The sequence below is a fragment of the Acanthaster planci genome, linkage group LG05 (genome assembly GCF_054643075.1).
Source record: "Acanthaster planci isolate LZ-2023a linkage group LG05, COTS_SCS, whole genome shotgun sequence".
NCBI classification, from domain to species: domain Eukaryota; kingdom Metazoa; phylum Echinodermata; class Asteroidea; order Valvatida; family Acanthasteridae; genus Acanthaster; species Acanthaster planci.
Window position 1 is genome coordinate 19,875,860 of NC_141781.1, and position 12,506 is coordinate 19,888,365.

Sequence of the window (12,506 nt, forward strand, 5' to 3'; positions counted from 1 at the left end):
GCTACTACCTCAATGTGGTTAAAGAGACCGCCAAAAACATAAAATTAACCGAGACACCGCATAGAGCTCTCCTGGAAGCAACGTGGCATGTATTAAACTAGGTGTAAATCTTAAAGGTGTGGAGTGTTGGCGTACGCACTCCACCCATTGTATCTTGGCGATGCCCTACCGCCTCTCTATGCAAAGTGCGTGCACAGCAATGCTATGTTCGACGAAGCCCAGTGCTCTATTCGTTACGTGGACGCGCAAAGAACGGGCGAGGCGAGGCTGACCGCATTTATGCACGAATCCACAGTTCCAAGTCTACTTCCCATTGTTGCACGCGCGCATCTGCAGTCCTGAGTCTATGACGCTCTCACGGTTAACCCTTCACCTGAGTGCACACCTTTGTTCCATTAATTAACGTGCACAGGTTTTGGCTTTACGTGAAACACTGAGAGTATTCTTGCAGTCAACACCGTCTGTGTTGACGATGTACTCTTGCGCCGTAAGAGTCATTATTATACGTGTGTCCGTGTCATAGTAGCAAAACCCACCGGTCTAAAACCACCACAAGACTCTTTGAAATTGAGGAATGCTGTTAAATTCAACTTCATGAAAGTAGGGTTAGCAGTTTTCGAACCACTTTACACTCCGCTCAAAATGACGCTCACTCATCCTGACATGGTCTTACGAATGAATCATTCCAAAACGCCCACATACTACACATTGCTATTTCGTTTGGAAAATAATTAACCTTGAATTCAAATTACGACGCCAATTTTTGAGCTAAATAATAACAATAATGAATTTCATAAAGCGCACATATCCACCTAAAATTAACAAGACTAGCAAATTTAATGGCTAACCCTTTAAGCAAGATAGCCGATAGCTGTTTTAAATGAACCGAGAGATGAACTGGACCGTACACTCAGGGGAGACTATTCAAAAGACATGGAGCAGCAATCATGAAAGATCTATCACCTCAGGACCGGTATGATCTTGGTACAACTAGAACATGTACTCGAGTTTGCCTTACTTCAATTAAACTTTAATCCAACATATAACACGGACTTGGCAAACGTAGATACAGAAAAGCAGCCAAAATACATCACTTTGAGTCCTTACAGAAAGGTGAAGAAAAATTCAAATCCTTATTGGAAATCTTGCATTTGTCTTGCATTGATCGTACAAGTTCGACAGGTAACAAAATATACGTCATTTTCTATCGAGACAGTCAGACATACACAATAAGGCCACAGATGTTCGACCAAAACAACGGGAGGGTGGACACGAGGGTAATGTGCAATAACTGCAGTTCGTTAATCAATTAAGAATTTACCGTTAGCTGTAGATTCGTAACATATTATCTACAGTTTGAACAAAAGGGTGACGTCACAGAAACCTTTTAACCAAATGCAATGGATTTTACGAATTTTGACCTAGAGTTATATATAGGGCTACCACAAATTACGATAAGCACGATGCGAGGTAACTGATGTATAAAACATCGTAAAACCGACCGGGTTAAATTGGTGTTATCGGAGGACGACACCCGTCTGGTGTAATCTTTTGATAACACCCGGGGTGTCCAATTGACATCACAGTTTTGCAGTGTAATCGCACTCTGCGATTTATCTCTCCTGCAGCCAGCAAATTACATTTTGACTTCAACTTCCCAACTTCCATCCTGACGCCAAATTTCGAAACTCCTCTTGATACGTCTCTCCTTAAACATAAATTCAAACGATCTGAAAGTCAATCACGTTATTTTAACCGCATTTGCCATTTGCTTTAAAACACTGCCTGCTTCGAGGAAATCAAGCCGTTAGTTTATATGACAACGGGAAGAGCCGACATTTATCGTCCTGATCTGGTGTTAAGTTCCCGCATTGACTATTTCTATACTCTTAGCGGCATACTCTTGGCGGTATTTCCTATCTGATGAGACCACCTGTGTGACGGGGTCTGCATATTTTTACGGATGCTTAAACCGTTGCACGGATTTATGACTTTGAATAATGAATCCGACGGGAAAACGCCATGCGTTTGAATAGCAACCTGACCAAGGGCGTTGACAGCTTGTAAACCAATACCTGTAACTCATCAACGAAAGAGGTTCTTACTTCTCTTGTTACCAATGCTGTTTGTAAAGCCAATCAATTATTGCGCAGCATGTGGTGTGTAATTTACTTCGTGCGTGAAATCTCTACGACCTTGCTGTACGGTCAAGCTCAACGAGCATACAGCTTAAACCGTTTCGCGGGTACCTGATCAAGGCCCACTTTTCCTGGAGCTGCTGGCTTGCGGCTCCAGATTTTGCCCGACACGGAATTGCTGTCAGTTCAAGCAAGACAGAGACTCGTGGGACAACTGGAAATATTTCAACTCCTTTTAATAGTTTCTATATTGATTTCCTAGCACGGTTTCATGAGGAATCGAAAATCAGCACACTTTCATGGTCGTGTGTCCAATTTGCAGACCGTTGCCAGCAATTTGGACGTGGCAATACAAATACGTGTTTAGAGGCTGCAGGGTCGACCAATGTAGAATGGGATGAGTGACCTTCAAGTATTTCACATCTGACGAATTTGCCGATAATTACCTTGTTCCCCCCCCTTTCCCATGGCATTTTTTTAATCTTGGAAGATGCCAATAAGACACTGTTGGGCCCGACATAAGTTTTTTTTCACTGTTCTTAATGACCTATTAATTAGTTGCTTTGAACATATTATTCTCTGCTGACCCATAATTCTTGCAAACTGTACATGCGTGTGGGGAACAGTTCCTTGCATGTACCCTGTGCGAACCAACATTCTCTGTTTAGCAACCCACCGACTGTCTACGCGTTTTTAATTTCCTAATAACTAGAGATAAACGCCTCGATGATTACTGCAAATACGGTCGTGTGAAACCTGACAAGCAAGAAATCAGTTGGAGTGGTATTCGTGGTGTTCTATTCTATAATAATATAACCAGCTGTAGTGAACTGCGTAATCTTTTCTATTTTGTTGCTAAAAAGAAGATGTGCTTACCTTTTGGAATATTAACACGCTTCGGGATCTGGCAAGGTTAGAATCTACGCAATTTCCAAAGGAACCTGCTCTTGGAGCTCCTCAAAACGCTCATCGAGTACTTTGAGGTTTCACTGAATCAAAATGCTCACGGAACATCCGCTGTTGTAAGCCGTAGTCCGAGAGAGGGAAAAATTGTCCCCATGCAGAAGTCACGCGAGCAGGTCGATCGCTGACTGTCGAGGAAAGGATCCCTCGCTGTGCCGTTAATGACCGACAGCCACACATGCGGGATGGTTATAATCGCTGCGCCGCCGTCACGTGGGGGCGAGTTCAGCCAGCCTTGAGTGGCTGGGTGATGTAATAATTTGCTTACGTGAAGCAGAAGAGGCGGGGATTGGTGCCAGGATCGGGCAGGGATGGAGTGTGCCATACATCACCGCATCGTCACCCTGCATGTGATGTGTTGATACCCGCTAGCCCGTCCTTTACACCAGTAAGACGCTTAAAGAAAGAGTCATCTTGTTGAAAACAGAGGCTTGTGAACGGCAATTGTTGCTGGCAAGCTGTCCATTCTTTCTTATAATCCAAATGGAAGAATTCGGGCCCCGGAATGAACCTTAAGACGGCTGTATTTTTAACTAAACCTAAAGGAAGAGTCTACGTTTAAGTATTTCATTCATTTTGAATAATTTGTAACACTAAGTAGCGTAACTAGGGGTATTATGTACGGGGGGCACCCGGGGGTGCACACATTTTTTTAAGGAGGCACCAAAAGACAATGAGCTGCAGCAGTGGTTGTTCTTTAATTTCACATGAGGGGCAGCCGGGGGCACGGGTTACGCCACTGCTCAGGACACCCATAATCCATGATTTGAATGTTAATTAAGCTGTCCGTTATGAGACTGTTTTCTTCCCTTGGCTGCGAACTTAATGGACCTTTTCATTGACAAATTTACAATTATGCAGGCACGAGCTCAAATGACCTTGGCGGCATGAAGTAAGAGCTGGCCATTGAACACGTGCGGGGGTGCGATTTTGATCTGGTTCATTACATTTTCTCTCAGGTTTTCGTCTTTGTTCATTTCGTTTTTTTTGTCAGAAAAAAATTAAATTGTTTTTGCTATGAAACAGCACGAAAGGAGACCGGCTTAGATACCACAATCTCGTGCGCACAGGAAAATCACAATTATAAAGTCTTTTGATAGAGCACGAAAATGCCGCTTAGATTAGAAACTAACAATTTTATGGTAATTTCTGAAGACAAAATGAACAAATGCAGAAAACCTGAGAGAAAATGATCAAATTCACACCGCTGTACGTTTCGATGGTCCGCTCACGCTTCTTGCCGCCAAGGCTATTTGTGCGCATGCGAGAAAAATTAGGAATTTAATATGAAAAGGTCTGTTGAAGCTTATTTAGCATGATGAATGCTGTCCATTGGCTCACGGCATTACTAATTTTGCTCAAGTCTCTGTATAGCAATCGGCAAGTAAAGTAGCTTACATGAAATGCAACATTATGAAGCAAGATATGGGACGGAGAGCACCCCCTCCAACCTTTGTGTTGGTTATTGTTTGATTGGAATCTCTGGAATTCTTTGCAGACCTGGGGAAATGTGTTAGGTATAATAGTCTTAAGTGTGTTTAGGGATTGGGCATGTCAGGGGGGTACCCCTCCGTCCCATATCTTGCTGGGTATACTTGCTAGTTATAAAATACAAAGAAATTTCTGGGTAGTAAAAGTATTTTGTAAATACCGCTTCAGTGGTCAATGTACATTCAGAAACGCACCTGAAACAGCATCTGACAAAGGAACGCGTAGTATCAGAAAGTTACGAGGAATGAAGGGCGAATTCGGTGGAGCGGGTTAGCGAGACGGTGCTTTCCCCGCTTTGCACCAATGAGGCCCGGGTTCGAGTCCCGCCTCGGCCCAGGCTTTAATTGTATTTGGTGTCTAGTCCGTACTCGCTCTCGCAGGTTTTTTTCCGGGTACTCCGGTTTCCTCCTGCCTCTAAAACTGGACCTTGTTCCTGACTCTGTAATGTGATGCTGATTAATAAAGATACTGAATAAACGTATAGTTATTTACGCAAATAGCCTGAGTAACTGAAAACGCCATTAAAACGCTACAATAAGGACCAATTTTCGGGATGAAAAGACGTTGAAGCATTTGATTTTTTTATTAAGTGAAAAATTGCCGATTACTTTCACTAAAAAAGCGTTGTTCTTCAGTTTTGGTTTTGTTTTTTTGGAACTGTAAGCTTTGAGTTTTTATTGATTTTGTAATGGATTTGATTTGTTTAGTTTTGATTTCGGGATTTCTGTATTTTTTTTCGTTTTGAGGAGTTTCAGGATCTTCTAACTTTTTAGCGCAAAAGAGTCTCTTACTCTAAGAGAAAACTCTTCAAAAGTTTTGTGTTCCTTTATATACAATTGAAAATGACAATGTCAGGAAATAAATTCAGTCATAACGAAATTAGGTCGATGCGCAGGTCGCTACATATTGGCCCGAATAATCTTATTGGGACAGACAATTTTTGCGAAAAATACAGGACAAGCTTTGTAACCAGAAATAAAAGACGGAAGCAATTGGAAGGAATGACCGTGGACGAGTGAGCCGCAAGAGGGGAAATTGCGAAAATATACCGTCAAGTGACGTGTTCCGTACGAAGCATCAATTGAATCACCCCAGTGTCCATGTATCGCCGCCAACATATTAAATTTACCGGCGTGAACATGTCGCCATGGCAATCCGGATGGGCCTGTGTATTCTAGAGTAGAGAAATGGGCCAAAACAACAGAAATCACGCAGGAGGTATGGCATTTAATATACATATCCCAGCAGAGGGTATACCGTACGTCGCTAATAGCCCAATGTGTTTTTCGAAACTTGAGCAAGGTCGGTTTTGCATGTCTTCGGCAGTCTGCCTACATGGGGATGCGTACCTTGAGTAAAAATGCATGATGATTATCGGAAGTTACATGATATTACTTTGTTTTTGGAAGCGTTTTTTGAAGCACAAAAGAAGACGCTATAAAACGTAATCTTATCAGTCAAAATTTCAGGTTGCCATAAAGGGAAGTAAGAGTAGAGCGTATTTTTCACGACCATGTGTAGTGATATGAATACAAATACGCATTAGATAGTAAATGATACATTGTCGGTTAATTTAAAACAATAAATTAATTAGTGCAAAACATGCAACAGTATTCTGTGATTTAGTTGTTTCGATGCATTGGTTTCTTTGCAGTTCGTTTTCTTTGGAACCGAGTAATAGGCAGCTTGGACCAAATGCATGAATTCTCTTCTACCAAAAGAAATTGTAACAGACTTCCCTCAAAGGACGGTATTTCCAATTACTGATGTACATATTACGTTTACTGGAGTTCATTCCTCCTGTCAGTATTCATGAAATGCAGAGATGGGTGCATAGAACTCATTCCATTTCCACAGCGACTGTTAGTTTATGAATAACATTAACAGCCCTTCATGCGCATTAATATTGCTCTGTGGTGATGTCAAATTTCATTGGGGCCTAAATGCCTTTTGCATATCTACAGAAAGTTTTCCTACAGAAAGTGTTCAGATTTCTGTTTACCAGTGTTTCTATCGGAGCTGTTGGCGTGAAAACGTTTGTGCGGAAAATGCCCATGTATTTGCAAAGAAATGGCGCTAGGCTGGCTGCCTTGTCATCTTATACGATTGATGTGCATTTTTTATGTGCCTGCGTTGATTGGTAGACTGGGAGCCAACGGGGGCAAACCATTTCTGCTCCTTTTCAAAGCGTGTAAAATGCCCTAAAAATCGCCTGTCAGGAAGGCAAATAAAAGGTTCTAATTTAGGCCTAAACCCCCCTTAATTCCCCTAACATAATTTGATTATAGATCTGCCCTTACCTTTGTTAGGCTGTTTCCAAATGGTTGTTTGGTTCGGTCCGGCCAAGACACAGAGCTGATGACCTCCACAATATATTTCTCTATAAAAGGCAATCTGTGGCAAAAACACAAAGTCAAGAAAAGAAAAATCAAAGAATTTACGGAAAACCTGGCTTTGGCACATTTCATACTCGATCTATACCTGTGAAGATAGTGAGTACTATGGTTGAGGCCGTTTGAATATCTAAATAGGCTATTTAAGTATTGGACATTCCATTCTGTCGAATATTCGGTCCTTTTTTCCACAAAATATGCATATTTACACAAAATGTAACACGAACAAAATTTGGAGGATTAAGAATTTGTTTGGCCATAGTGTTTGGTATAGCCTACATAAAGCTGCTTTTAAATTTACTTGGAACACCTTGCAATATACATTCAGAATGCAGCTTTTTGGGCCGAATTCTGGGCATTTACCTCGAATGGATCACTAATTTTCACATCGGAATATTCCACTTCAAAAAATTATTCGACTCTTCGATAATGGATCGAATATCCAAATGTTTGAATAATTGGCAATCCTTAGCGACTAGATCTTTGATTTGCTTACAGAGCACGGGTTAGTAGACCCTTCTGTCGTTGCCGATAGATTTACTACGGTGGCCTATGTTTATGAAAGCATTTATTACTTTTGTCCCTTCTAGGACTCTACTTAAAACTTTATCGTGTGTTTTATATCACACGTGTAATAAAAAGGAAACTCAACAATCCATACTGTAAGTGAAAAAGGGGTCCGGTTTACTGTTTAACACGGGCTTGCCACAAGAGCGCGCCTCCAAGGGTTTGCAACGCGTTGGACAATCACATCTAAATAATATCGTGTATGGCAACAGGACAATGCTTTGTAAACACTACCATCTCAGGCCACCTGTTTTCACGGTGGTTTGTCATGGCACCCATTGACAAATAATGTCATCATAGCACTTTTACGATGTCGTCATCCCATTATAAGTTGACTCAGGGTGTCGTCATCCAACTTTTAGGATATCGTCATCCTATGATAAATTACCGCGGGATGTTGCATGTCCTTTACAGGATGTCTTCATCCTGCGATAAAAGCTCTTATGGTGCCGCCATATTGCCCGTAATATGTCATCATCCTGAGATAAAATATGTCAGGATCTCGACAAGTAGGATGGCGCTTCCAGAGCTCCGTACTGAACAGAGGGGCCAAAGTTAAAAGAGATCCAATGCTGTCGTAAGGGCCATCAACGGAAACTTGCCAGGGATGTTATTACTGTCCTTAAACAAATCGAATTGAATTTCAAACAAATATTCTCACCAACACACTGTCCTTGAACAGAAACCCTTTTGATTTTCATGAATGACAGTAGAAAGACATGTTTTGAGTCGCTCGGCAATACATCCAAAAGGTACTTTACACGAAGTGCTCAATAAACGAAATTGGTCCCCACATTAAGAATTGACGGGGTTTGTCAAGTTGGGGGTACATTTACCATATTGTCGAATAACTAACAGCCTACCAGTTTCTTTATATCTCTCATCAAGTTAGAACAAACTGGAGAACTTAAGTACCAAAAACGGACCGGATATTAACAGTAGGCACTCTTTATGAAATTGAAAAAATCAACGGCTTCCTGAGTAATATTGTTTGAAGTCTTTAATTCTGGTATGTCCACTTTAGTAAGTCTACTAATAATTCTAATATCACAATTGCGTTTCTCCAAATTAAAAAATACTGATGGCCTCCCACCACGCTTAATTCGTTCGAGACCTTTCTACTGATAAATGTTTTGATAGCTGCGTATGGTATTCAAACACTTAGGATAAGCAAAAACTACAAAGAGGAAGGTCTTTAATGTAAATATTGACTTCAGACAAACTCTACGCATTGCAATTACTGTTTCGATTTAATTAAAGAACACAATGATGGCTATTCACCAGCATTCCAGCATTTTTGTCCAGACTGACTTACTTTACATTAGGCTCTGTTTTTGCTTTATACACCGATTGTGGAATTATGTGGAATTATCGGTACTTGTCACAAAAAGCCCACATTGCAAAAGTAGGTATATTACAATAGTGTAATAAACCTTGGAATATTCTACTTTGTTATCAAAATTGACAAGTGGGGTTGTCAAGTGGTGCTTGTGCATTACTTTTATCACTGAAGTCGAACAATTTAACCAATATCATAGGAATTCTTTGCTTTCACCTTCAAAACTAATCTAATCCGCAAAATCAACCAATGTTTACGAAACAAAAGCCATTCAAATCAGAAGTTGTATATGGTCTATGAAATCCCAAGGGTGGGAACTACGTGTTTATAAAAAACAGTAAAAGAATACAACATGTGTAATACAATGAACACAGTTGGTGGTCAATTCGGGCATAATTTTTGTCCATTCATAGAAACGAGAAGAAGTCCTCTTGACAAAATCAGCCGTGTTAAGTCTATATACATTTTAGCTAAAGAAACAAAGGGAAAACTTACAAGTATGTATTTTCCATTGTCTTCTGCGTATTTATCATCAACCACCTCCCCCCTTTCCGGCAATATCAGCAGTACGACCGTAATGCACTCCAGCAAGCGTTGCGAGGATGTAACGCCGTCCCCGCCAAATTTCACAACGAGGGTGTGATGAGTTCTCGACGAAAGGTCGGCTCGTCGGAGGAGCTGCTCCCGCGAGGACAAGGTTAGGCGGTCTCAGCAAATTAGAGCGATACACATCGACCTTCCTTGACGTCACTATCAACTCGGAGTTATCTTTTTGGGTCAACGGATAGCGAGAGGCGGGGAAACGTAGAATCCCCGATTGTGATCGCTTGGCACCCGTGGCGAGACGAATAAGTTGACTTAAAAGCCAATAGTGCCAGGGAGAATTGCCTGCATTATGCGGAACGTAGATGGGAGTAAGATACATATGTTACGAAACGGAAACCGCTTCCTTATCTTAGATACGTATAGCCCAGTGAGCTTTCCAACCTCAGGTAGAATAGGCTGGTGCCTCACAGTTGATTCCATGACGTTCTTTACTGTCTGCACAAACTGCCTTTCAGATGGTCAGAGACAAAATTTTGATAATTCAGCATTTTTCTGTCTTTTCACCACAGTGACTGCATTACGCGTGTCAAGGCTGAAAACTAAAGAAGATAGTTGGAATCGACATTTATATTTCACCTCCTGAAACAAGGGAAAGCACAACTGCGAAATTATTGCGATATTAGATTAAAGGTACTCGGAAAGGAATGACTGTTTTCCACGCTTATCACTTCGTCTCAGTAGTTCGAATTGGCTACACACGTCGAGGGTCTTATTAAGTGTAATACATGCACACAGTTGTCTCCCTTTGAAACCCCTTCGTAACTGAGGACTGCTACTACCGCACCATTGTGTGAAGATTAGTGCATACCACACATACAGTCTATTCACCACGCAGCTGCTGGTTCAATGGGACCTGCTGCTGGACAAAGCCCTCCATTCAGGGCGTACGGTGGGATTATTTTGACCATTAAATGCAGCTCCTGTAATTACAATGAGTCAACCAGTGGAGAATAGACCAAACATGCAAGGTTTTCGTAACTATCAAACTACAATGAGAAGAACAAGGGAATCAATACGAGCTTGACCTGAGGAGAATAGACGGTACCAACACCCGAGCCGCTATTTTTTCTCATGCATAAATACCTTTTTCGTCAGACAGCCAACAGAAGTCAATATCTGATGGATTTACAGCGATTTTGTTCTAGATGTTTGCTTTCATTTTCCCGAACACCCCCGTCCATTTTATGGAATATTCCAAGTGCAAATTGTCCAATTGGATGCGCTTGACCAGCCGCGGGCGCACAGACTCTTGACCAATCAAAATCGGTTTAACTGTTTGGTAACTGGGTGTCAGCGAATGATTTACGCAGCGGACATTATCACTTCTCAACGAGCACTAACAAATTTAAATACACGGTCACGTTGCAAGTTACTGAACGGGAAGACTGCTGTATTTATGAATATTTGATTATATACGTCGGTTGAAGGGCAAACCTCGTGTAAAATTGACGTTCCCGTCTCAAAAGCCATATTGATAACATCGCCCAATACGGGCAATTCACAATAGCGCGCCTCCAAGAGTTTGCAACTCGTTGGCCAATCACAATGCGCCAAATCTGTTGATCCAATGCGCGTTTGGAAAGAGTCAACAGATTTCGCGCATTGTAATTGGCCAACGCGTTGCAAACTCTTGGAGGCGCGCTATTTTGAATCGCCAGTATTGTACTGTTACCGGTATGTCGCAGATCTGCCTAACATGGGATTAGCTAAATGTCGCAGGATTTCAGTAATATCCATCATTACTCACCGCCATCTTTGTCTCCTGGCCGATACATGGCGATGAAAATGATGAAATAAGAATGTGGTATTTAAGTGTATAACTGCAATCAGTTTCATTTAATATACGCCTTCACAATGCACCTTTGCGCCCCAGTTAACTTTACTTTAAACTTTTATTCCACGATTTCAGAGGTTTTTTAGTATTTCCGTATTCATAAGCAAAACCGTGACATTATCCCAGGAAAAGCTTTAATAGTACATAGGTTAAAACGCACAACAGTCCTGCATTTTTGTAGATTTAGCTGGACAAAATGTTCTCGTCTTTTGTGATCCATTGTTTATGTGCATAGCAACAAGCATCAATCTCTCTCAAAATGGTTTCAATTAGTAAATGGTCAACAATTCAAACAGAAAAGTCTAAGCCCTCACATATACCCAGAGCACCCGCAACCATCCTTAAAGAGCACACGGATAATTTCAAACGTTCAAAAAGGGCACTTTTCAATGCATTTTACCAGATTTGAATGTAAACGTGATAATACACCGAAGAAGAGTACAAAGTTACAGAAATATTGTGTCGAAGAAACATTCATTGCAGCTACACTTTGAAAACAGGAAATCTTTACAAGAGCACCATATGTATACCATTTACACATCACTATACAGAAAGTATTGAAGGTCACCAGGAAAAATGCTGTGGAAGTTTGTCACGGTTGTAGTTTCGCTGCAATCAATATTACCGTCGGTTATTGGTAACTTGATTTCAGGCACTTCCGCTTGCACCGTCCATTTGAAGTCCCCGTAACAAAGTGGTGTGAAACTGGAGACATTCTTGGATGGCTTGCACTATGAGAAACAAAAGCCTCGCCGATATAATGTACTCACGAAGGAATCCTCAAATATCGAGGCTTAATAAGTTCTTGCGCGTGTACTGCACAGCTTTTCGATCTTCCTTCACAATGTTCCAGCAAGTGCCCACTCAATTATTATTATTCGCAAGTCAGTCCCCCTGTGAAATTGCTTTCCATGAAGTAAAACACGACTATGTGAGGAATACGTCGGACCAATCTGCAACATGCTTTTGCAGTGGTCGAAGGGAGAAACGTGCACACCAGGAACACAACTCTTTTTCAACAAGTGCTCTTCCGTTCTTATAGCAGATCTTCAGGTCTTTCAGACAGTTCAATTGCCAGATTGGAATGTACGATCACGATTTCTGCAAGACGAAGCATATTCAAGATACACCATCTGTCACCCTTATTTCGCCACTCCGCAAAGTGAAGGACCCAT

General features: G+C 41.4%; 1 protein-coding gene across 4 annotated transcripts in view; it reads right to left on the reverse strand.

The window, feature by feature from the left end:
- LOC110989444 (mesotocin receptor-like) overlaps nt 1–10,202 on the reverse strand; it is a 56,728-nt gene extending 46,526 nt beyond the window's left edge. For 3 of the 4 annotated variants that reach the window (XR_015425268.1, XM_022253828.2, XM_087137009.1), the window contains exon 1: nt 3,015–3,297. The gene's annotated coding sequence lies outside the window, so the exon portion shown is untranslated. Of the gene's footprint in view, nt 1–3,014; nt 3,298–6,892; nt 6,987–9,386 lie in introns of those variants that run through there. The other variant, XM_087137008.1, reaches the window with a different exon arrangement.
- Between the last annotated feature and the right edge of the window lie 2,304 nt (nt 10,203–12,506).